This window comes from Typopeltis vanoorti, chromosome 2, assembly GCF_054136105.1.
Source record: "Typopeltis vanoorti isolate ZY-2024b chromosome 2, IOZ_Tvanoo_1.0, whole genome shotgun sequence".
NCBI lineage: Eukaryota > Metazoa > Arthropoda > Arachnida > Uropygi > Thelyphonidae > Typopeltis > Typopeltis vanoorti.
In genome coordinates, this window is record NC_143550.1 from 95,185,514 (window position 1) to 95,212,280 (window position 26,767).

The 26,767-nt window shown below is 36.0% G+C and overlaps 1 protein-coding gene across 1 annotated transcript in view; it reads left to right on the forward strand.

Annotated features, from left to right (window-relative positions):
- The first annotated feature begins 24,260 nt into the window (after positions 1-24,260).
- The window catches only part of LOC150109269 (uncharacterized), a 228,200-nt gene continuing 225,693 nt past the window's right edge, over positions 24,261-26,767 (forward strand). Inside the window, exon 1 of the mRNA XM_090401977.1 lies at positions 24,261-24,415. The gene's annotated coding sequence lies outside the window, so the exon portion shown is untranslated. The remainder of the gene's footprint in view (positions 24,416-26,767) is intronic.

The window sequence follows — 26,767 nt, forward strand, 5'->3', positions numbered from 1 at the left end:
AGCCAATCCGAGATTGTTGGCCCAAGACTATCACTAATTTAAGTGGCACGCAGTGAAGAGACAACTAACAAGTGACGCCACCTTGCCTGTTCTAAGTGTATTTATGGGCGAGAACAAAAGAATAATGGATTACCACAAAGGGTCAGTTCTGGCTCCCCTCCTTTTTAATTTATACATTGCAGATTTGCCTGCTACAGCCTCCAAGAAGTTTTGTTATGCTAATGACATTGCTCTAGCCACCAGACATACCAACTTTACTACAATGAAAGATATACTAACAAATGACCTTGCAGTCCTAGATGCATACTTCTGCAAATCCTAGCAAAACAGAAGTTTCATGCTTCCACCGGAACAATAAAGAACTGATGGTCTACTTCAACCACAAACTGCTAAGCTACAACAGATTCCCGAAATATCTGGACATCACTTTGTATAGAACTCTTTCTCTTTTAAACTACATCTCATTAATACAGCATCCAAGCTAAAAACACAAAACAATATACTGCAGAACAGGGGGTGCCTCAGCAGCAATGCTTCACTGCACTGCTCTTGGTCTGGTTTACTCTGCAGCTGAATACTACTCACCTGAATGGCTGAACAGCATGCGTGTGTACTTAGTTGATGCTCAGTTTAACACCACTATGTCCTCAGTGGCACACTCAGGATTTAATCTTGGAAGGGGGGGGGGGGCAAGCACTCGAGATTTAATCTTGGGGGGGGGAAAGTTGAGTAGTCGATTTGAGAATACACACTACGCATTGCATACGAGCTATGACAGCATCTTCAGTGATCGCCAATACATGATACCTGTGATCTCCTCTGGCCCAGCTCGCGCAAACAAAGTAGCTCCCGAGCACTACTACTTTCACTTTGCGTTTTAGTTCTTCCCTTAGTTTTCTTCTTTTATTTATAGCCAGATTTCGCTTCCATGTGTTAATATACATTTAGATATTATTTCAGTTATATTTTTGAATTACACTAAACTAGAACAGAGTGTAAAACAAGAAATTTTAACTTGATTTCACACTACAGTCTATGCCTTATTATATTCAAGTAATATGGCATGGCGCCTAGAAAGGGAATGCTGACATAACTTGTTATCAGTCAAGGACAAAAAAATACATGTTTCAAAATAGACAAGGCGAATACATTGTTAAGAAGTGATTTATATTACACGACCACACAGTCGCTTTACGAAATATGTAAAAACAAATGAAGGCTTGGGTACTCAAGAAAAATCACTAAGGAAACATTTTTCATATTTTGTTGCTTCACTGGAGATATTTTAGAAATAATTTCTACAAGGCTTTGCTGATTGTGTACAATGCACTAGATCACTTTTATTATGTTGATGCCATTGTATGACCAATTAAAAATGTTTAGGAAATGTTGCATTTAACTAAAATTTTAAAACAGTATGTCGAATATTTTAAAGTCTGTCTCATGATTCATCTTAACACTATAGCTGGTGAACTAGAGAGTGGTTTCGATCGGGCTTGGCAGAGATTTGTCTGTTAAGGAGATATTTCTTCAGATCAACCATTCTTTCTGTTTGATCTGAAGAAATATCTCCTTAACAGACAAATCTTATAATATTCAAAACGTCCTGTAATGCTTACCTGCAAAACGATCTCAAGAATCTGTACAAATATTTAAAAAAAAAAAACTTGACTGCTGTTTTCATCAATTTTTACTCTACTACTCCACTTGTATTTATACTACAACCAACGACTTGTCCCATATTCGGTCTGCTCCTAAATCCTCCCTAAGAATTGCTTTCTACAAGCCTTGCACCACATTGTTTGCAGAAATTGCTCAGTGCTTTGATCTTTAAATAAATAAGATTACTCCTTTTATTCCATTATAGGGAGTATGCAAAGCCTTTAAACCCTATCTAACTTTTGGAGACTGAATGGGCAGTTCAATTTCCACTGATAGCCAATCAGAGATAGCTGACTCGTGTCTATTACTAATTATAGACAACCACCGATAAGAGACCGGCAAACAAATGCCATCTCTTTGTATCTAACCCTAACGGGATATGTTACTGTCTGAAATAATGTGAATTATACAGTCGATTTTCTTGAATTCACGGAATGAAAAACCCGAGTTTCCTGGAGAAAAAATCCACTTGCCCGTGCCAGAGATCGATTAACTTGGGAACCGGTCGAAGAAAGGCTTAGAAAAGTTCCTCCAGTCGGCGACTAGACTCGAACAATAAGTATCTTCGTGCCGTCCAGCACAGAGGATGCAAGTGCTTCTTTCACTGAGCTACACAGGCTTGTCGAATTGATCTTTATGGTCAAATTAGATAATGGAGAAAACCACAAACACTCGAATTCTGTGTTTCTAGAAAACTCGCCCACTGAATCATTTCTAGTATGTATTCTGTCACTGTATATAACCAGGGGATATTTTTGGTTTATACACCAGAATTTGAACTTTGCCATGGAAAGTTACTTGACTCGAAATTTGCTCTTTATATCTCGTTGGCATTTCATTGGACTTTTGACAAAGGCTTTTCTATCTCATTATCTTCTGACTTATGTAATTAGGTTGCCAGATTTCTGTATTCACATCACGCATGATTGTGTATCCTTCCTTCTACATATCAGTTCCCCTTTACCTGTTGATTTCAAGTCCAATCCACAGTTTTTCTGATTCTCTTCATGACGAGGGGATCCTTATATGGCCTTTTTCAATTGAAGATGAGTTAGCGGATCTCTTACGGATGTAGCAGTTTTTTCTCCCAGAAACTCGTTTTTTATCCCGCATACATAGGCTGACCATATTTCCTTGAGAGAAAAATGGGATGGGGGTTATGTATTATTCTGTATTCATGGAAAAGTAAGACGATAAAAAAAAAGTTTTACTTTGCCAAATGTGTATGGTGATAAAACGTTGGTAATTATCGCTTCTGATTTGGTACGTGCTGAAGAAAATTTTGGTTCATAAATTTTGTTGATCAAAAAGCTGTCGTTTGCGTTCATAAATTTTGTTGATCAACAAGCTGTCGTTTGCGCGAAAACTTTGGCCGTGACCTACAGTATGATATGCAACCAAGAACTTCACTTGCTGCAATTTTACCACTTTCACTATCACCATTACGTCTCACCATAAACGAGCTATTTTTTATTTTATTTTTTAAACTGAAGCCATGTTTTCAGGTTCCTTATGTTTTTGGCTATGCACATGATGTTGCTGCTTCCTCCATGAGCAACGGAAAAATCGACAATGTTGGCATACCACTTTTGTTTCATCACTACACAGCTTGTCTAGTTTAATAAATTTGAATTCTTTCTGGAGATCGTCATTAAAACTGCAGTTTTGCCTCTTTACAAGGCAAAAACTATGTAATTGTTATTTTCTCTGAAGAATCACTGCAGATATCGATATTAATTATCGAACAATGCAACTCCATGGTTATACAAATTACGGGTATCCATGATGTACGATTATAGGTTATGAATAATTTATGATTGATCAATATTGAAGTATATTTATAGTTTATATTAAAAACGGGACAAAATTGACATTTTTATTATAACCACGGGACGGCTGGAAATATGAAAAAAAAAAAAAAAAAAAAAACCGATACTGTCCCGTTCCAAACAGTACGTGTGGTCAGCCTTCGCATACAGACAAATCTGGCTGCAGAATATACTAAATTTACATACAAAAAATGTTGGTGGTGATGGGCGATGGATGGCATTGATAGTAGTGAGTAGTGTCGTAGTAGGGGAGAATGAAAGGTATTTAGCGAAGTAGAGTACCCCTCCTGCGATGAGTCCTTGGACTACTTGGAGGTGTCACATAATAATATATCAAGAATATATTGCACTCATTTTTCTTATTTGATGAATTTTGCAAATCCAAATTTGCAGAATATCAACTTATACAACTCTAATTTCTAATTTCCAAGCAATTCTTCGAAATGATTTTTATAGTCTTCTCAATGCTAGAAAAACAATTCTGTCTTGTATTTCATCAACATTGCTTTCTTTTCCTCTTAATTTTTGTATTACCTAATTATGGAGTAAAATCAAGACATGATGGTGAGTAGTGGAGTTCCCTAGGCTTACAAAGGCTTCTACTCTTTAATTTGATGTAATGATAGAGGGGGGGGGGGTTATGTTGAGTTATTCAGTTGTCTACTGAAGATACGAAACTGAAGGGCAATAGCAAGTGATAAATTGATGTGCAGGGCTAGTTAAATAAATTGTCAGTGAGGATAATCAATTCAAATGATGTGGATATTTTACAGGATGACTTAAATAGGCTGACGCTATGGACTGGGGTAAATGGCTGTCAGTTCAACGTGGCTAAGTGTAAGGTGATGCACTTCGGGAGGATGACATCGCATGCTGTTTACTATATTAACGGAACTGAACTGCAGGAAGTTGATGAGACAAGAGACTTGGGAGTTATTGTGGACAGAGAACTTAAGTTTAAAGGGCATATTGCTAAGATTGCCAAAACATCACATCAAATTACATGGTTGTTGAGGAACACACTAACTAGCAGGGATAGGGAAGTTATTATTCCACTCTATAAGGCATTAATAAGGCCGCATTTGGACTATTGTGCACAGATCTGGTCGCCAGGATTTCTTGGTGATGCGGAAGTGGTAGAGAGGATTCAGAGGCGGGTTACAAAGATTGTTGCAGGTCTGTGGGATGTTCCCTATGAGGATAGATTGATGATCTGTGGGCTCCAAAAACTAGCTGATAGACGTAGGAGAGGAGATATGATAGAGGTATTTAAATTGTTAAAGGGATTTTACAGGATTGATACTGATGATATTCTTAAGACCAATGCAGGATGTGAGAGAACGAGGGGCCATCCCTGGAGATTGTGTAAGAGTGTGGTTAACAAGGGTGTTAGGACTAGATTTTTTACTTGGAGGGTTGTGAATGGGTGGAATGCTTTGCCAGAACTGGTTGTGAATGCTTTAACCGTGAATGAATTTAAGGAGAGGTATGACAGGTATTGTGTAAATAATGGTTAGTGTGTCAATGTCGGGTCTCCCGCGATGAGTCTTTTGACTCCATGGAGACACCGTTAAATAATAATAATAATAATAAAGGACAATAGTTATTAGCTCAATATTTCAAAATGTAAAGTAATGCACTTCGGTATGAAAGGATTACATACTTCGATTTGCATTGATGGTACTGGATTACAGGAAATTAATAAGGCACAGGATCTGGGTGATAGTGGAACAGATTTTAAGTTCATATGATGTGTTGTAAAAATTGGAAAATGTCTAAAAGAAATACTTGCATTTTGAAGAACGCATAGGCTAGTAATGATAGAGAAAGATTATCATCTCTCTCTGTGTAAGGCCACGATTCATCCCTGGCGACTGTGGTGCACTGATTTGGTCATCTAGGTTTATTGGAGTTGGGGAAGATGGAGAGGATTTAGAGACTAGTGACCATACTGGGGAATGCTTCCTATAAGGGAAGATTAAAGGTGTGTGTGTGTGTCAATGCAGAGTTTTGTTAACAGATGAGGAAATGGGACATGAAATAACTTATAAATTTCTAAAAGGATTCTGTAGCACACTCATGCAAAAGAAATTTTTAGTACATGACGTAAGGAGAGAACAAGGGTCACTCATGAAAATTACTAAGGGTATGTAAACTAGTTTTGTTTGCTTGAGTTGTGTGAATAATGGTAGTGGAGTCTTCTGACTTCATTAAGATACCCATAAAAAATCTAATTCCTTTTATTTCCTATAGAAACTACGAGAGGCTGTTTTAGCTGTATCTAACTTTTGGAGACTAAAGGGAAAGTACGCTCTTTATAGGCACCAATCAAAGATAGCCATCCTCAGACTTACTAGCTCTAAACGACATCCTGGGAAGAGAGGCAGAGAAGTCCTACTCTCCTGGTTCCTCAGCCGAATGCACTATATTATTCCCTGAAACTGCATGATTTCTACTGATGATTTTATTCAGTTTTCGGGACGAAATACTCGAGTTTCGAGGAGAAAAGTGCTTTCGTGTGTCAGAGATCGATAACGGGTGCAGTCTAAGAAAGGATTACAAAACCATCCTCTAATCTGCAACTAGAAAACAACAACTTAGGCCTTGCTGCAGGGAAATGGAGGGATAGTGCGGTTGGTGCAAAGCCAGCTTCCACTGAGCTAAAAAAAAAAAATCAGCTAACGCATTTTTATTCCCGTATACGGGGAGTAGGCGAGGCCATTTAGGCTTATCTAACTTTTGGAGACTGAGTGGGCAGTTCCATCTCCACTGGTACCAATCAGAGATAGATGGCCCAAGGCTATCACTAATTAAGCGGTACTCAGTGAAGAGAGACGGCTCAAATGTGCCACCATCTCGTGGTCCCTAACACAATATATTTAATGTCTGAAATAATGTGGGTTCTATGGTCGATTTTCTTGAGTTTACAGGACGAAAAAACCTGCTTGTCCGTGCCAGAGATCGACTAACTCGGGAACCGGTCGAAAAAAGGCTTAGAAAAATTTCCTCTAGTCGCCGACTAGACTCGAAACCAAGTCTTCCTTCGTGCGGCCAAGCGCCGTGGTTGGCAAACGCCACATCCACTGAGCTACAGAGATCTATATTTATTTATTATTGTTATTATTATTATTAATAATAGTAGTAGTATAGCATGTGCAGCTCGGTGGATCTAAACAAAGACTCCGAAATAATTCGTGGTGTTCAAAAATACTTTTCTTCACTATTTCAAGAAAAACCCAGCAGTCAGGAAGAAAGAAAGATTCCTTTCACTCCTCCCCAAAATCACCTAGAAGGAGGCTGAGGAGATTGACGTACCAATCACCTTAGCAGAATGCCGTCTTATAGTGAAACAGCTCCCGGATAACAAATCACCAGGTGAAGACGGACTAACAGGCGAATTCTATAAAGAATACTTCCCAAAAGTTGAACATATTTTTATCAAAATGATCAACACGATGATTACAACACAGATAACGCCAGCAATATTCAACACAGGACACATTGTACTACTACCAAGGTTGGGGATCAACAGAAGTTACAAGATATAAAAAACTGGAGAGGCATAACCCTACTGAACACTGATTACAAAATAATAACTAAAATACTTACAAACAGAATACAAAAGCACCTCCATAAACTTATCTCACCAGCATAATCATGTGCAGTGAAAGGAAGAAATATTCTTGACAATAATGCACCTCCAGTGCATTTGCGATTATTACAGCCTCACAGAAAATCCATGTATTGTAATGGGGCTAGATATTCAAGAGGCATTTGACACGGCCACCAATACCTGTTTGAAACACTAGACCAAATAGCAGTTGGAGTAAACTGGAAAGAAACGATTAAGCTTTTGTACAGAAACGTGGAAAGTAGGCTGATCATTAATAAAAATCTGTCAGCCTCTTTCCCAATAAAATGTTTTATCGGGCAAGGAGACCCACTATCCATGGCTCTATTTGTTCTAGCCTTAGAACCACTCATTATAGCCATTAACACAAACAACAATATCAAAGGAACACATATACACGGAGAAAGTGACGCCAAAATTTTGGCATATGCTGATGTCGTCACTTTAACACTAAGAACACAAACATCCTTGGACACAACACTCAAAATATTAAGACTTCAGCAAAGCCTCAGCACTGAATGTGAATCTCGCAAAATCCCACTGCAAAATAATTGGAAAGTGGGAACACCAACCATGGATTCATTCAGGAATCCATGTGAATAATTACGTACCGGTTCTGGGCATCAACATCGGAAGCTCAGAATCACACGAAGAACAGTGGAAAGAACTCCATGACGGCATAAAGAAGAAAATTAATGCAACGCGCCCTAGACAGCTGTCCGTCAGAGGAGAGGCCCGGGTTTGCAACATCTACCTAACATCTCGCCTGTGGTACAAAATACACAACACCCCGTATCATGGAAGGTGGGCCGAAAAAATACACAGGCTCTGCGCTACATACATCTGGGGCTCTCAGATGTATGTAGATGTATGAACCCATGCGCAGATCAACACTCTTCCATGAAGTTGAATCTGGAGGTTTAACATTGCTAAACATCCATCTGAAAACTCATCGGCAGGGCAATAACAGCAGTCTGAGCACACACACAAAAACCTATCATGCCTATGCGTCAACATTCTTACAAAAGTGTTTGCCGCATAGGTTTATAAGCACACTTCCAGATATAAAAAAACCAAGCCCGAGAATGTTCAAAGAAATAGCCGAAGGGTATACATATATAATGAAACACTCAGATACTGAAACCTTACTGACAATCAAACCAAGAAAACTATATAAAACATTAAGTCAAGTGACATTCCCGCCTCCCCAACACAGGGAAATAAAAGGAGAAATTAGGCTAAGTCCGCTGCTTAGCAAAGTTTTCCAACTTCCGTTATCACCAAAATACAAAACATTCTTCTAAAAAGTACATCATGCCTGTGTGTAGCAAAAGAAATCCCATTACAAGGCCAGCAAAGTGTCATTTCTGTCCCAATCCAGAAACAATATAATCATATTATGATGTTTAATAAATTTAGTTTAATCCTTTATCCAAGTGCGAGCAAACAAAGTTTGCGTCTGAAAGTATCTTCAGGACTTGGGTAAGGTGGTGCAACACCATTGCACTCCTTGCAAAGTTGGAGCAAGCTACCAACACTCCTATCTCAGTATCTCTCATAATGCAAAACACATCTTGCAGATATGTCTAATATTATGCAACTCTTTTTAATATCTACTTAAATGAAATAATAATAAAATGGAGTAAAAATTTACATCAAGGAATTAAACTTTTACCTACAGTTAAATTAAACACTCTCCTCTTTGCCGACGACCAAATAATAATTACAAATTCTGAAGATAAACTACAGAAAGCTATTTTAGATCTAGATGAGATATCCAAAGATTATGGTATGATAATATCAACGGAAAAATCAAAAACTATGGCCTTTAAAGGACAAGATCCAGCAAGAACTAAAATAGTAATAGATAACAAGATCTTAGAACAGGTGAATTCATTTAACTACCTAGGATGTATGATCACATATGAAAATGAAAAAGATATAAACGTAAAAATTGCAAAATATTGAAAAATAACTCTATATTTAAACCAAACCTAGTTCAAAAACAAACCAGGCTAAAAGTATGCAATAGATTAGCCTTACCGGTCTTAATGTATGGAAGCGAAATCTGGACAATAAAACAAAAAGACAAACAAAGATTAACAACAGCAGAAATGAAGTTTATGAGAAAACTGCAAAGTATACCCTATTTAATCACAAAAGAAATGACGATATTATGAAAGAATTAAACCAAGAACAGTAATAGAATAAATAAAAAAATATAAACATAAATGGATTGAACACGTTCAAAGAATGAAAACAGAAAGATTACCAAAACAAGCCTTAAAGTACAAGCCATTAGGAAAAAGAAAACCAGGACGTCCTCTTAAACGATTCAACGATGACTTCTAAGGCCGGAACAGGCCAAGCTAGGCCTAAATCCTTGATACGTATGATGATGATGATGATGAATAATTAAAAATAAATAAATAAAAGTTTAAAAAAATAATAAGAATATTAATAATAATATATAGGTACGCCTATATATAAGGGATAAGAATGTTATATATATTTATATCTAATTGTGTAAGGGGGGAAAAATGGAAATGTAAATAGCAAATTACTCCTCAATACTATTCTAGTAATAAATATGTAGATTAAGATATATTACCAGAAATATGTATATGTTCTTGTATATACAGACACAAGGACGGTAAAATATATCAATTGTAAGAAATGCAGATAACATAAGTTCATAACATGATAATAACCCAAAATGTTAATAGGATATGTTATCCATTTATAGACCTGTAACTAATTCTTCAATTCAGAAAACCTTTGTATATAAGAAATTACAGATTTATCTCTTAAGTTAAGCAAACAATATAACGTTAAAGCAATATGGAATTCATTTTTGTAAAAATGAGAGTGCCTACAAAAAAAAAAAATCTGCATAAGATATAGAGATACTACTAAAATATATGCATATATAAATGTAAATAAAAACATAAGCAATGTAGGTATTTTAAGAATAAGATGTGCATTTAAATTAAGTTAATAAAATAATCATCCAAAATATGTGAACAAAGATATAGAATGAAGATATATGTATAACGAATTGTACATATGGAAAATGTCAATGCTAACATATATATGTATGTATGTGTATGTATGTATATATATATATATATATATATATATATATATATATATATAAACGTGAATAGACTGATCTGATAATATAGACTGAAATCTCTATGTAACATATACCAACAAAAATAACAGCTCAAACAATTCAATAGGACAATAAGGAAAATAGAAATTGAGTATGTGACATGTTGTATCTTATTTAAACAGTGATTGTAAAACAGGTGTCATAAGTATATTGTAACGAGTAAAAGAAAATGCCTAATAGAATTAGCAGCCTATGTGCAAATTGTAAATAGCTGTATATATATTTATTTTTAAATGTACACAGCTGCTGTTGTTGATACAAATAAACTAAGTGGATGTGGTATCTGCATACCACGGCGCTTGACCACACGAATGAAGACTTGGTGTTTCGAATCTAGTCGGCGAAGAGGAAATTTTTCTAAGCTTTTTTTCCACCTGTTCCGGAGTTAGTCAATCTCTGGCACGGGCAAGCGGATTTTTTCTCCAGGAAACTCGGGTTTTTCGTCTCATAAAGAAAATCGACCGTAGAATCCACACTATTTCAGATTAAATATATTTAAATATATTGTTAGGGTTAGGGAGCACGAGATGGCGTCACTTGTGCCGTATCTTCACTGCGGACTGCTTAAATATTGATAGCCTTGGGACACCTATCTCTGATTGGCTACGAGTAGAAATTAAACTGCCCACTCAGTCTCCAAATGTTAGATTGGGCTAAAACGACCTTGCCTACTCCCTATACGAGAAAAAAAGGCATTAGCTTAGCTTATTATTAGTATTATTATAAAAATCTCTTTGTCCGTGCAAGAAATCGACTAATTCGGGAACCGGTCGAAAAAAGGCTTAGAAAATGTTCCTCTATTCGGCGACTAGAAGTGGCGTTTGCACTCGACGGCGATTGAGAACATGAAGGAAGACTTGGGTTCAAATCTAAGAAAGGATTAGATACAGAAAAGTTATAAAAAATAGTTAGGAAAGTTAGATACAGCTAAAACAGCCTCTACTAGATTTGAACCCAAGTCTTCCTTCGTGTTCTCAATCGCCGTCGAGTGCAAACGCCACTTCTAGACGCCGAATAGAGGAATATTTTCTAACCCTTTTTTCGACCGGTTCCCGAGTTAGTCGGTCTCTTTCACAGGCAAATGGATTTTTTCGTCCGAAAACTCAAGAAAATCGACCGTCGAACTAACACACACTATTTTCAAGCATTAAAAATATTGTCAGAATTGTAGCCAACGAGATGGCGGCACTTATTAGTCGTTTCTTCACTGTGCTGATTAAATTAGTATTAGTCTTTGAGCCAGTTGTCTGTAGTTAGCTACCAGTGGAGATTAAGCTACCGAAAAGTTTGATAAGGCTAAAACGGTCCACTCCCTAAACGGAAATAAAAGGCGTTAGCTGATTTTGTATTTTATTTTTTTATTATTGCGAGATTTTCAAATAGTACTGAACTCATTGATGGAGGCCACATATCAGTCACACCTTTTCTATTCATTAACACGTTCATTGCCTATCGCGCAATGCGAGTTCTCACCAAACGGCCGATCACGCGTTATCGCGTGGACATCGCTAACTAAATAAAAATAAATAAAAAAAATTTGGCCACCACACGAAATTCCAATTTTCAGCTTGCAATTAAAGTGTTAACACTACCTGCACTTACAACCTTCTAATGCAGTCATTTCCAATCATGCATCGTTATATGCAAAAAAAATCTAGTTCTCACCCCTCCCTCTTTTGCACTCATTCCTTCTCAAATTCCACAGATACACTGTCATTTCTTCCCATTCTCCATAAAATTAAAAATTCCTTCTTTGGTATTTGTATGACACTTTCAAACATTTTTAAGTCTCGATCATATCACCACTCTCTCCTGTTACTACTGTCTGCAGTCCAAATTCTCAATCGGCAGCAGGTCCGCATTTATACTATTGGAAGCCCTAGGCGCAACATCATTATGAGACCTCAAAAGAACAAGTCTATTTTAGTTAATCAAATTCATACACATTTTTTTTAGTTTATTGAAAATAAAAGTTGACATTTCCATAATAACTCATTTAATAAACAACTGTCAATTTTTAGGGAAAGATAATGTATACTGTTATATTAATTAAAAAACTTTAATTAATTCTTCCTATATGTATATTTCGATAATGTTACATTACCATCTTCGGGGAACAGATAATTAATGATATGTGCATGCAGGCACACTGAACAAACATGGCTGAAGACCACAAGTGCTAAATTGGGTGGTAGTCTTGGCTGTTGAGCTGATGTTCTAAGAACGCAAGCTTCCCATATTTGAGGCAGTCTCATGCATCCAAATTTGTTGAGGTTTGGGGAGTTTTTTTAGAGCTGAGGCTGATTCCAGGAATTATCTCTCATATTTATACTTGCTGCGGCGTAGTAAGGTAGCTTTCTTCCAGAGTATTTTGTGGTGGGTGTCCAAAGCATGGTCAGAAAGTCCTGAGTACCTGTATTGCTGGAAACGGATATAATCCTTATGTTCAGATATCTTGATATTAGCTGTCCTGCCTGTTTTGCCATAGTAAGATAGTTTGCAGCTACAAGGGACCTGATATACTCCAAGTAGGTCTAGGAGAAGTGGCTGGTCCTTGGAGGAGCAGATAAATGCCAATCTTTTATATGGTTTATAACAACTTCTGAAGTCATATTTTTTATCATTAATTTTATGTTCCGTGGAGATGGTAATGTAACAATCACCAAAAGGTAGGAAGTATTAATTAAAGTTTTTTTAAATAATGTAACAGTATACGTTGTCTTTCCCTAAAAATTGACAATTATGTATCATTTTAATAAAATCAAAATAACATACTATTGGTATACATATATTTGCATTAAAAAGAGTATAAAAAATCAGTTCAAATTTAAAGTAAAAAAATTAGTAACTAAAAGTATATGGTTTATAACAACTTTTTTGGCTTTGTTTTTTTTTTTTGCTTTGCTTTTAGCAAATATATCTATAATGTAATCATAATTAATCGAGTCCATTACATCTGTTTCAATGCATAATAACGACAGGTCGCTTGTTTTATTTTTGTGCAAGTTGCTTCTTAAATAATTTTTTATTCATTTCATTTCAAGAACTCAGAATGGGATAGTTAGTATATAACGCATTAAGATAGGGGTGGAACAAATGGACCTCTGCATTTCATGTATACTAATGCCAGGAGTATCAGGAACAAGAAGGAAGAATTTTTGACCTTAGTTGGCTCTTCCTGGCCACAGGTTATTGGCATTAATGAAACATGGCTGACAGAAGATGATATAATAATTAATTATGGATACAAATCCCTTGTTGTTCAACTGCCAGTATGCAAAATCGAAGATCGAGAACTACGAATCTATGAGTTTCATATATTCCGAAAACCTATCGGCGAATCCAAGTGTAAATAACCACTTGGTAGTACAACACCAAGGCAACTCGAAGCAAAGGTGGAGCAAGATCCCTCACTATCCTTGATATTTTCTCATAATGTAAAAACACAGCCCCTAGGGGATGTAATACTGTAATTACATTATGAGGAGAGGTCACTACCCAGACCGGTTTCAACATTTTTTGAGGTCTCATCAGTGAGTAGGTAGACCTGGAAGGGAATTGTATCCACTTAATTATTATTAAGGATGCCAGAAAAATAGCCGTTTGGCTTTCAAATTATGTTATAATATACAAGCACACCTTTATGGCATTCGTATAGTAAAGGTATGTAAGTTCTTTTCACTTAAACCTTGTTATCTTCCAGGTCTACCTACTCACTGATGAGACCTCAAAAAAGGTTAAAACCGGTCTGGGTAGTGACCTCTCCTCATAATGTAATTACAGTGTTACATTCCCTAGGGGCTGTGTTTTTACATTATGAGAAAATATCAAGGATAGTTAGGGAGCTTGCTCCACCTTTGCTTCGAGTTGCCTTGGTGTTGTACTACCAAGTGGTCATTTACACTTGGATTCGCCGATAGTTTTCCGTATATATGAAACTCATAGATTCGTAGTTCTCAATCTTAGAGTTTTGCTAACTGGCAGTTGAACAACAAGGGATTTGTATCATTAAGGATGCCAGAAAACTAGCCGTTTGGCTTTCAAATTATGTTAGAAGATGACATAGTTAGCCGGATAGAATGTGTAGGGTATAGTGTGTTCAGGATGGACAGAGAGAATAAAATCGGGGAGGAGTGTTATTGATGATAGCTGATGAACTGCAACCAAGGAGAATAGAAGTTCTATTGCAGAATAGTGAAAGGAGTTCATTTGAGGCCATTTGGTGTGAAATTGAGACTAACGGAACAAAATGTATAGTTGGGTGCTGCTATAGACCAGGTGATGGAATACATGGTGGATATAGTATGCATAGGCAAATTCATGAAATGAGTTGAAGGAGGGTAATTATTATGGGGTATTTCAACTATAATAACATTGATTGGAAGGAGGAGAGGACACATGTGAGGAAGGAACTGGATTTTATTCAGTTACTGAGAGATAACTATCCGAGACAACATGTAATGGAAAATACTAGGGGTTCAAGGGTGCTCGACCTAGTAATAGCATCTGAGAATATGACTGTAATGAATATGACCATGTTTCCACCTACTGGTTAGAGTGATCATAAGGTCTTGACTTGGGATGTGGCTAAATCTGTAAAATTTTCGGTTCAGACAGGGAACATGTGGAATTACCGTGCTGGCAAGTATAACAAGCTTAGAAGATTGCTTGGTTCAGTGTCCATGTAAAACTGCAAGGGATGGATATTGATAGGGCATGGGAAGTGGTCAAGGAGCATTTGCAGGAGTTTATGGTGGACTGTATACCTAGAATCCGAATAGTAAATCAAGTAGGGGTTAAACGGATGAATAACACCATTAAACTTGAGTTGCAAAAAAAAAAAAAAAGAAACAACTGTGGAAGGAATTTAAGGAGAAAGGCGACCTGCAGGCACATGAACGGTATAAAGCGCAGGCCAGAAGGGTGACAAGTGTGGTAAGAAAAGCAAAAGCGGATTTTGAAAGAAAATTAATCATGCAAGCTAAAGAGAATCCCAAACGTTTTTTTTTTCGATATGGTGCAAGTAAGAGAAACACTGTATGCGTCAGAATGATTTTAAGGAATGCCGATGGTTGGGCGGTCACTGAATATAGTGGAATTACTGAGTGAACAGTTTGCAAGCGTATATCATCCGGGTGGTGATATTGAAGGAATGAAGAAACCATTAGTTTATACGGGAATTGTAGTGGAGGTGAATAGTCTATTACAAAACTTTAATGTGAATACATTGGTGGGATTGGATGGTATACCAGCACGGATCTTACGTGAAGCGGCTAAAGAATTGTTAGTGCCCTTGACCATATTGTTAAATCTAAGTCTCGGGTTTGGTTTAGTATCAAAGGGGTGGATAGTGGACAAAATAATTCCTCTGCATGAAGGAGGATCCAAGACTACTGTTGTAAATTACCGACCGATCAGCATATCAGCAGTCATTTTCAAAGTCTTGGAGAAAGTAGGCAAAAGTAAAATACAGGAATGGATTTGTGAAAACGAGATACTGTACAGGGGACAGCATGGCTTTGTGAAGGATAGATCATGCCTCAGTAACTTGCTCAAGTTTTATAACAAGGTGACAGCTGAAATAAATAAGGGTAATGGGTTTACAGTGATACTGCTGGACCTGGCAAAGGCATTTGACAAGATACCACATGGAATTCTAATCCGTAAACTACAACATATGGGAATGGATACAGGGTTGGTGAGATGGATAGGAGGGTGGTTGGTGGAGAGTAGTTTACTCAGGAGTAGAGTCCAAAAGACAGCCTGTGACTAGTGGTTTGCCACAAGGTTCTGTTCTTGGACCACTGTTGTGTAATTTGTTCCTGAAAATATAGGGAAGGATCTGAGAGGAACTGTTCATTTGTTTGCTGATGATGCTAAGTTGGGTAGGGCAATAGTGAATGCAGAAGATGTCAAAATTTTGCAGGATGATTTGGATAGATTGGAGGTATGGGCTAAGGAGAATGGATGTCAATTTAATGTGGCAAAATGTAAGGTTATGCATTTTGGGGTGAAAAGATTAGCAGCAGTATATCACATTGGTGGAACTGTACTCCAGGAGATTGATGAGGCCAGGGGCTTGAGAGTGTTGGTGGATAGGGAGTTAAGGTTTAGCGGGAACATCGCAAAAGTGGCTAAATCAACTCAAAAAATCACTTGGATGTTGAAGAATACTTTGACGAGCAGAGATAAGCAAGTCATTGTTCCTCTGTATTGAGCTTTGATAAGACTCCATCTCGACTACTTTGCCCAGATCTGGTCACCTAGGTTTCTTCTCGATGGGGAGGAGGTTGAGAGGATCCAGAGGCGAGTGACCAAGATGATGTCAGGTCTATGGAATGAACCTTATGAGAACATGTTGAAGATTTGTGGGTTGCAGAAATTGGTTGATAGGCCGATGTGCCTATCAACCAATTTCTATCAAAATGATAGGCCGATGTGCCTATCTAAAGGGGAGATTTGATTGAGACATTCAAACTGCTGAAGAGTTTCTATAGGATTAATTCAGAGGATATTTTTGAGAAAAGGACTGGTGGTTGGAGGACTAGGGGACATCTATGGAAGCTGGGTAAGAGTGTGGTTAGTAAGGGTGTTAAAGCTGTTTTTTTTTAATTTTAGAGTGGTGAATGAGTGGAATAAGCTGCCAAAGTCTGTTGTGGGTGCTATGACAGTGAATGAGTTCAAGGCAAAGTGTGATAGATACTGTGTGAATGTTGAATAGTTGTGATGGACATAATGTTTAGGGCCTCCCTTGATCAGTGTAAGGACTCTTTGGAGTCTCCCGAATAATAATAATAATAATAATAATAATAATAATAATAATAATAATAATAATAATAATAATAATAATGATAATAATAATATTAATATTAATAATAATAATAATAATAATAATAATAACACTACGTTTGCACATGCATTTGAAATAGGCCTCTTCAAAAAATTTTTTTAATTGTTTCTATGCTCGGAAAAGTATACCTTAACCCTTTGTTTATAAATTTGTACATATTTTTAATTGAAGAATTTTCTTCCTTTATCATTATTAAAAAATGTTTAACTTCATCAATAAATTTTTCTGAGTCAATATCAGTCCCATAAGTTTGTAAAATTTTATTAATACTAGTCTTGTACTTGTCTTGATCTATATTTTCTTCAAAAAAATGTCAATCATATCTAATATGTCTAAATAGCTTTTTACTCTTTCATTAATTTCCAAAATAGCTTATCGCAAATTTCAAAATTGCTTATCTCTTTCATTGTTAATACTTTAACAATGAAATTGTTAATAGTATTAACAATGAAATTGTTAATAGTATTAACAATGAAATTGTTAATAGTATTAACAGTGAAATTTTCTTTACCATGTAACATAATCTCATCGTTAGATTGTGTAACTTCATCTTTAACCCTCATCTTTAAACATTGTCTCATCTGTTTATAAATTTGCTTCTTCATTTAAAGCAGCAAAACTAGTTCTTATATCTAAAATAAAACCAACTAAAGACTGTAACAAATTTTTAGCTAACAACAAATCCATATGGGGATCTTGTAAAAATTTACTAGTAGCATTTATTCATTGTAATATTTTGTCCCACAAAACCGTTAAAATGGCTGTTTCTGAATTTTCAAAATGTTCAGCCAAAGATGAACTCTCAAATTTAGAAATAGGTTTTTTCATGAGGAGAAATGGATAGCTCCAGTAATGCCTCTTTAATTGTTTATATCCGTTTTCAAGCCAATACAGTGTCAGCTCTTACTGACTATCTCGTTTCACTTAGTCTTTTTAACTGTCAAAGATTTTTTTTTCTAAATGTTTAAGGAGTATACCCCATCTTCTTGTTGAAGATGAAAAGTAATTATATATACATTTTGAATAAAACAAAAATATTGCACTATTTTCGGACAAGATTTCCCAGCGTAGTTGCCAATTAAATTTAAGGAATGACTAGAGCATGGTACATAATGTGCACAGGGACTATGTTTTTTCACTCTGGCTTGTAAACCTGTATAGACACCTTTCATATTGGCAGCAATATAAGGAATTATATTGTGTAATATTGATGAATCCGATAAGTGTTTTTTCTCTAATGTCAGAATTTGTGGTAGCGTAGCTAATTATAATAGTTATTTGGTCATTATGGGCAACGCCTGGCGTTGAATCGAGTATTGTTGCAAAATAAGCAGCTTCCTTAATTTCTGATAATGTTTCTCTTGTTTTATTAGCTATTAACGATATGAATTCATTACTAGTGTGGTAAGAAATATAATTTGATCTGCCAGAACAATAGTTGGCATACGTTTTCATGTGATGTTTAAAAAAAAAAAAAAAATCATCGAATTCACTTAAATAATGTAAACACGATAAATAATTTCCCCAAGAATCAGAAAAAATATCATCTGTATTGCCCCTAATTGCTAACCTTAGTTTTCTCAGCAATTTAATGGTAGCTATTATTCTTTTTGAATCATCTCTCTCCAATAATTTTCTTCAGATTGTATTTGTTTCATTAATTCAGAATGAATTCGACTATTTACAGAACGTGATTTTCTTTTGCGATATGTGCATGTCGCTTGTATATACTCAGTAGAAAGCTCGTGATCACATAAGGTTTGTGTTATATTTCTCCAGTCATTAAAACCCTTCATTAAGCTATTATTTGACTTAGAAAACAATTACAAACAAAAGAAGTAAATTGCTCTGCTTGTTTCTGAAAAAAAATAGCCACTCTCGTTTCTCCTTTGTTCTATTCGCCTTTTTATAGTAAAAATGTGCTTCATTTGCATTTCTGACATATATTTTGTTGCGTTCTGTGTATGATTTCTTTTTTTTTTTTTTTAATTTTCGATTTTACCAACATTCTGAGACATGCTTATTAAAATATGCTCGATAAATTATTCATTAATACTAATTGGCCACACTGCTATATCGGTAGGATAAGAGATCGCTGGCTTGCTGGTGAGTACAGACTCCGATTGAAACTTCTCTTCAAAACCCTCTTGATTTGTTTCATTTATCTCTTTCTCTCCTTGCATATTTTCCACATTACTTTGATGTTCTTCATTTTCACTTTCGTCTCTTTCTGATACCGATACCATTGTTTCACTTTCATTCCGAGAAGTTTGAGGTACAACTTCAGTTCTATGAAATTCTCCACTTCCTACATTTTCTGAAGAACGTAAGAAAGACAAAATTTCTCGCTTTTGACTATTTAGCTGTTTTTCCTTTTCTCCGAGTCGTGTTCTTTTACTATCTCCGGATTCAAACTTTTATACTATCAAAAGCGAAATAAATATTTATTAAATCCAAAATAAACATATAAATAAATAAAATAAATAGGTACCTCAAAAGTAAAAATACAAAAACAAAAATAAAAACAGTAGTATCTTGGTTTGGTTGAAATAAACGAGTAACAGTAAAATAAGAATAATAAATTCATGGAATAATATATTCTTATCTAACTTTTGGAGACTGAGTGGGCAGTTCAATCTCCACTGGTACCCAATCAGAGACAGATGGCCCAAAGCTATCACTAATTAAGCGGTACGCAGTGAAGAGAGACGGCTCAAATGTGCCGCCATCTCGTGGTCTCTAACCTTAACACAATATATTTAATGTCTGAAACAATGTGGTTTCTACGGTCGATTTTCTTGAGTTTACAGGACGAAAAACCCGAGTTTCCGGGAGGAAAAACCTGCTTGCCCGTGCCAGAGATCGACTAACTCGGGAACCGGTCGAAAAAAGGCTTAGAAAAATTTCCTCTAGTCGCCGACTAGACTCGAAACCAAGACTTCCTTCGTGCGGCCTAGCGCGATGGTGTGCAAACGCCACATCCACTGAGCTACACAGGCTCTTTTTTTATTTTTTAAAAAATCAGCTAACGCCTTTTTTTATTCCCGTATATACGGGAGTATTCGAGGCCATTTAGCCCTATCTAACTTTTGGAGATTGAGTGGGCAGTTCAATCTCCACTTAATCTCCACATAATCAGGTATATACACTTGTATATTGCTTTACAAATGCCAAATAACGGTAACTAAATTATTAGTTGTTACTCGTGCGTACGAATGACACTTAACCTCCATACCGGCCGAAGTGGATGAAATAGCCAGGCCACTCCAGCTTTTTTCATGGATCAAAACTTCATCGGCATTCTACCTTTTATCATGAAATTATCCCTCCCTCGCTGTTAATCCCTGAACGGCGATTTTAGAGCGGCGTTAGGATTAACCGTGGTGGAGTGACCATTGTGTCACTTGTCTTTACGTGTACTGTGTTACTTGGAATTTCCTTTACAGTCCTATGATATTTGACTGTGAGACACAATTTATTTATTGTCTCTTCCCAAAAATAAAAATGAATTTCACATATGCGAAAATAATCAACCCTGAAATGACCAGAGATTAGCCTTTGCAATAATTCTATTTAGTAATAGTAAATTTGCTGTCTTTTATTCTTCAAATCAGTGCAACAGAACAAGATAACTTTATATTCTTTCACTTTACTGACAATATAGAAGATTTTTTCCGCGAAGTTTCAAATGTTTTTTCAAATGTAAGGTTTTAAAATGTGGCCGCATAGAGAGTGAGGCCCCAGATTGCACCTTATGGTAAATACGTTCCTGTCAATGGGTATTCATAACCTGTATTCCACAATTCTGATATTCTTTAACCTCTCCATTGCACTCGCTCCATCGCATCGGCATCAGTGCTGAACCAGGCGAGTAGGCCTGCCCACATTAGCAAAGATGATGTCGAATAAAAGCAACGGAGTAAAAATGACTTCCTTATACTTACACAACAGTGTTCGTTTCAGCATTGTATTATATTACTCTTGAACTCAATTTCATGCTACTAAAATTTCAAGATCTGTAGCGTGATTAGTTTTTTTCTATCATAATCGAACCAACACAATATGATATTGGAAATGGAATTATGCCCAAAGTAAATTATTTTACATTTACTAACACTGTTATTACCAACTGAGCTCCTGGACATCATTTAAAACAGTACGAAACATTGTTGTGAGCGCTGTATTGCTCTAGGGATTGACCACATTCGATATCGAGGCAGTTTGACAGATTCATTTTGAGCTTTGTTTTTCATCATTGCCTTCATGTATCCATTAGTCGACAAAAGAAGCAGACAAATGAATGATGAACGCCACCCACTATTCGGCAAGACCACAGTACCCCCCCCCTCCCCAAAGACTAAGATCCCGACATAGCTTCCTAGCAACTGTTGAATCACCTAAACCTCCAGAGACAAGACCTCAACAATGGCTTACACTATACCCTGAGAATAATACTGGTATTCCAATAGCCGAACATCTTCCATATGGTGCCTACTTGGACTGGAATACTTGGAATAGCCTTAACAGACTTCGAACAACAGGTCGCTGTAGACAAATCCTCATCAAATGGGGTTCATGGACCAGATAACTGTAATTGTGGGACAACCCAGTCCATGGAACACCTTCTTTCTTGTCCCTTTCTTCAATCACCTTGCACAAAAGAGGATCCTTATATCCCGCACAGAATGAGCAATTGATTGCGCAAGATACTGGAGGAACATCTGACCATATATATTGTATATAGCTTATGTATAGCTTCTTTTTTCATATTTTACTTATTATTCCCTGTATAATTCGCTTATCAAATTTAAGTTGTTCTCATTTGTAATCTATCCTAATTTGTTGTAAATAATGTTGAACCATTTACTTACTACTGTACCACTTGTGTTTGGATACTGTCATTCAATTAAACTATTTATTTACGAAATTTGTGGATGTTTTTTCTTTTACTTCTTCCGTGATCCTACTATTCACCGAATTGCATAAAAATTAGTCATAGAGTTTTTGAATTATCATGATTTTTCGCTTTTTTCCCTTGATTTATATTCCAGTGTATTAGGAGTAAATTGGAGTGAAAAATCAGTCAAGAAGTTCTACGTGAAACGAAAGAGGAACATCATGTTGAAAAAGATTATCATACGAAAGAAAATACGTAGGTGGACTGAAAAGTTTTCGTCCTCACCCATAAATGGCAACACTATCGTCAACATTTTTTTTTTTTCTGAGTTGGTACACATCTGTCATATACATCCATGTGAAATTGCTTTGTCATTCTACCAAGTAATTTTTTTTTATACAGCTGTCGGAAGCCAAAGTGTTGTCTGTATCCTTTGAAATGGATAAAATTGAATATCGTACGGTTATAAAATTCTTTGTAAAAGAAGGTTAACGCCAAATGAAATTCATTCGAAGTTCATAAACGTTTATGGGCACTCTTGTCATTCGTTTTCGATAATAAGAAATGGGTTATATATATATATATATATATATATATATATATATATATATATATATATATATATATATATATATATATATATATATATATATATATATATATATATATATATATATAAACATTGATAAGAATAGAAAAAATCCTTATATCCCACCTATGGTGCTAATGCACTACTCTTCTTGGGCGGGAATCATATTTAAAATATGTACTTCGATTAACTGGAATAAATGATAAGCAAATGTAGAGGAAATGATATAGTAAAACCCTTAACTCCCCATAGCGACAAGAACAGTCCCTTAGAATGTTGATGATGAGGACGGCAAATTAAAATGTTGATAGTTTGTAAATCTTATTTGTAATCTTTAATTTGTACATTAACGATATAGGAGGATCCGAGAGAAACTATTCAGTTGCTTGCTGATGATGCAAAACTAGGTAGAGCAATAGTTAATAAAGATGATGTTAAAGACCATGATTTGGAAAAACGGGGGGGGGGGTCTGGGCTAAGGAGAGTGGATATCAGTTTAATGTGGCAAAGTGTAGGGATATGCATTTTGGGGTGAAAAGCTTACCAGCTCTGTACCACATTGATGGAACTCTACTCCAGGTAACTGATGTAGCCAAGGAATTTGGGAGTTTTAATAGATAGGAATTAAAGTTTGGAAAGCATATTGCAAAAGTGTCTAAAACATGATTACATCGTATTACTTGGTTACTGAAGAATATGCTGAACAGCAGAAAAACAAGCAGGTTATTATATCTCTTTATAGAGGCTTGGTGCAAGCCCATCTTGGCTACTGTGTGCAGATCATCTGGATTAGTTGGGGGATGAGGAGGAGGTGGTGGTGAGGATCTGTAGGCGAGTGACCAAGATGGTAGCAGGTCGTGTATGGAATGAACTTTATGAGGACAGGTCACAGAAATTGATTGACAAATGGAAAAGTGGTGATATGATTGAGACATACAAATTTCTGAAGGACTTTTACAGGATTAATACAGAGGAAATTTTTCAGAACAAGTCTGGTGGTGGGAGTACCAGGATCATCCTTGGCAACTATGCAAGGAGTCCAGGACTAGATTATTTGCTTGAAGAGTGGTAAATGAGCAGAATAGGTTGCTAGAGTATGTTGCGGATGCCATGACTCTGAATGAGTTCAAAGCAAAGTATGATGGATACTGCTGCGAAAATGTTTGGCATGTTGTTTTGGGCTTCATCGATGAATTTAAGCACTCCATGGAGTAACCCATAATAAAAATATTGTGTCTGTTAATTCCGAGTGTAGTGGCTCCATGACAAACAAAGATATTACAATATTTGAATGAACTTTTTTTAATTTCTTTCCTCTTTATTAATATTTATATATTTGATGAACAATCCTTTATTATTGTAACCCTTACCTTTTATTATTATTATTATTTGAAATTAATTATCTTTTAGGAATTGTAATCATATGAAAAGCCTAAAGTCATTATGTTATCAAAATTGTTATCCTTATTTAATTTCAAAAATCCTTATAATTTTACACTAAGCTAAAAATCAACAATTATAAGGTTACACTGAGTATATTTCATTTTTTTTTTTTTTCTGTTCTCGTTAAGCATTTTATATTGTACCAGCTGCTTGACATCCACGTGTTAAATTATAAGATGTCAAAGTCCCAGTCAGCTTAGGTTGTGTTAGGTTTATTTTAATTTTTCGTAAATTATTGAGGTTGGTTTGGTATTATAATTATAATAAAAATAAACTTTGAATACCAAATACTTTCTGCAAATATTAAGTTAATGAAAATCAGCTTGACGGGCGAGAAAGGTAGCTTTGGTTGCTTACGTATTTATTATTAATGATTGCATTTGATATATTATTATTATACGGCACCTCCACCTATTATTCCACGTATAATCGACACATTTTGATGTATACAGAAACCGAAATTTAAAAAAAAAGAGTAGCGCAACCAGCATAATTCCAACTTCGCACTGTGAAAACTCCTAGGAGTCCCACCAAGTTCCTAAGAAAGGGGATAAAATGCAGAGGAGAAGCGATCGCCACACATCGTAAAGAAATTATGAAGGGATACATCATAGGATCGAGACTCAGCGCAGGAATGCATTCTACTCTACATTACACAATCCACTCCCAGTACTAAACGATTAGAACAGAAAGGACTATTTTGCTTATTCATATCCTCACATTAAAAAAAAAATACTAATTTATTAATTAATTTGACTTTTTTAAGCTAATACAAAATAGATGAACTGAAGGAGCACTGGTTATTACAGACTCTTGCATTGATTACAGCTAGAGGATTAGATGGTATCTCAGCTTTCATGTTAAGTGGATATGGAAGGGAATTGGCAGTGATTTTCAATGGATTATTTAAGTCTCAGCTCTAGGTGGATCCCAAGGGAGTAGAAAGAAGAGAAATTAGTTCCAATGCATAAAAGAAGCTCCAAGACATAGGTAACAAATTGGAGAAGTTAGTTGAGAGAGAAATTCAAGAATGGTTGATATTATTATTAATTTGGTAACCTCCTTGGAGTCAACAGACTCATTTGGGAGGCCCACAATGAGTCTGAGCTTTGAATTTATTTATACTCGCCTGCATTCACAATGCACTCACTAACAACTCCATGTAAAAAATCTACCCCTCACACCTTTCTTTACCACATCTTTATACAACTTCCAGGGATGGCCTCTCGTTCTTGAATATGAATTGGATACTATATGGGGGAGGATAGCATGGTTTTTGTGAAGAGTAGACCATACCTCAGTAAATTATTCACTTTTTATAATCCAGTGACAACTGAATTTGATAAAGGTAATGACTACATGATAGGATATTGTTGAATTCTGTTACATAAATTGCCATTAATGGGGATGGATATGAGGATGGTTGTTGGAGTGACATCATTGAGTAGAATTCAGGAGAAGGCTTATGACTAATGGCATTCTGCAGTGCTCTGTACTCAGGCCACTGCTGTTTAATTTGTACATTAATGATATTATCTGAGAAATATACAGTTGTTTGCTGACGATGCAGAATTTGGTCAAGCAATAGTAATAAAGATGTTGAGATATTATAGGATGATTTAAATAGATTGGCAGTGTGGAAAAAGGAGAATGGCTATCAGTTTAATGTAGCAAAGTGTAAGGTTATGTATCTGGGGAAGAAAACATTATCTAATAAGCTGTGCACTGCATTAATGGAACTTGGCTGTAGGAAATTAATGAGGCTAGGGATTTGGGGGTATTGGTAGATTGTGAGTTAAAGTTCAGAGGGCATATAGCAAAAGTGGCTAAAATAGCTCATAGTTATCTGATTATTGAAGAACAGAATGATATAGAGAGATAATGAGGTTGTTATATTTATTTATAAGGCTTTGATAAGGAAACATCTGGAATGCTGTATATAATTCTTGTCATCTAGATTTCTTGGGATGAGGTGGAGAGGATCCAGAGGTGAGTGACATGCTTCTTTTGAGGATAAGTAGCAGGGTTTTTCTCCCAGAAACTCGGGTTTTTCATCCCGCATACAGACAAATCGGCCCTTCAGAACACATGCAATTTACAGACAAAAAATACTAGTTGTGGTGGTGGTGGAGGTGGGCGGTAGATGGCGTTGATTGAGATAACTCATAGTAGAGGTTGAGACAGTTGTATCAGTTGAAACAGTTGTAGGTGTCCTCTCGCGATGAGTCTTCGGACTCCTTGGAGGTGTCAGGAATAATAATAAGCAGAAAAGATGATACAATATGTCACCCCCCCCCCCCCCAAAAAAAAAAAAAAAAAAAAAACAGTACTGAATAACTACTATGAACTGTCGAAATTCACTGCTGTTTTTTTTTTTTTTTTTTTTTTTTTTTTTTTTGCCCATACCATATATGATAGACTAAAGGTTTTTATAAGATTGATATGGAGGAAATGATTCCGTATATGACTAGTGTGTGTGTGTGTGTATATAACTCAGTATATGACTAGTGGGAGAGAAACTAGGGATTATCCCTGAAAATTCAGCAAGTATGGTTAGCAAGGGTGCAGAGGACTAGATTTTTTTCCCTGAAGAGTTACAAGTGAGTGAAATTGGTTGCCAAACATTGGCGTGGGTGCCTTGTCTGTGAATGAGTTCAAAGCAAAGTATGAAGGTATTGTGTGTCTGTTGAT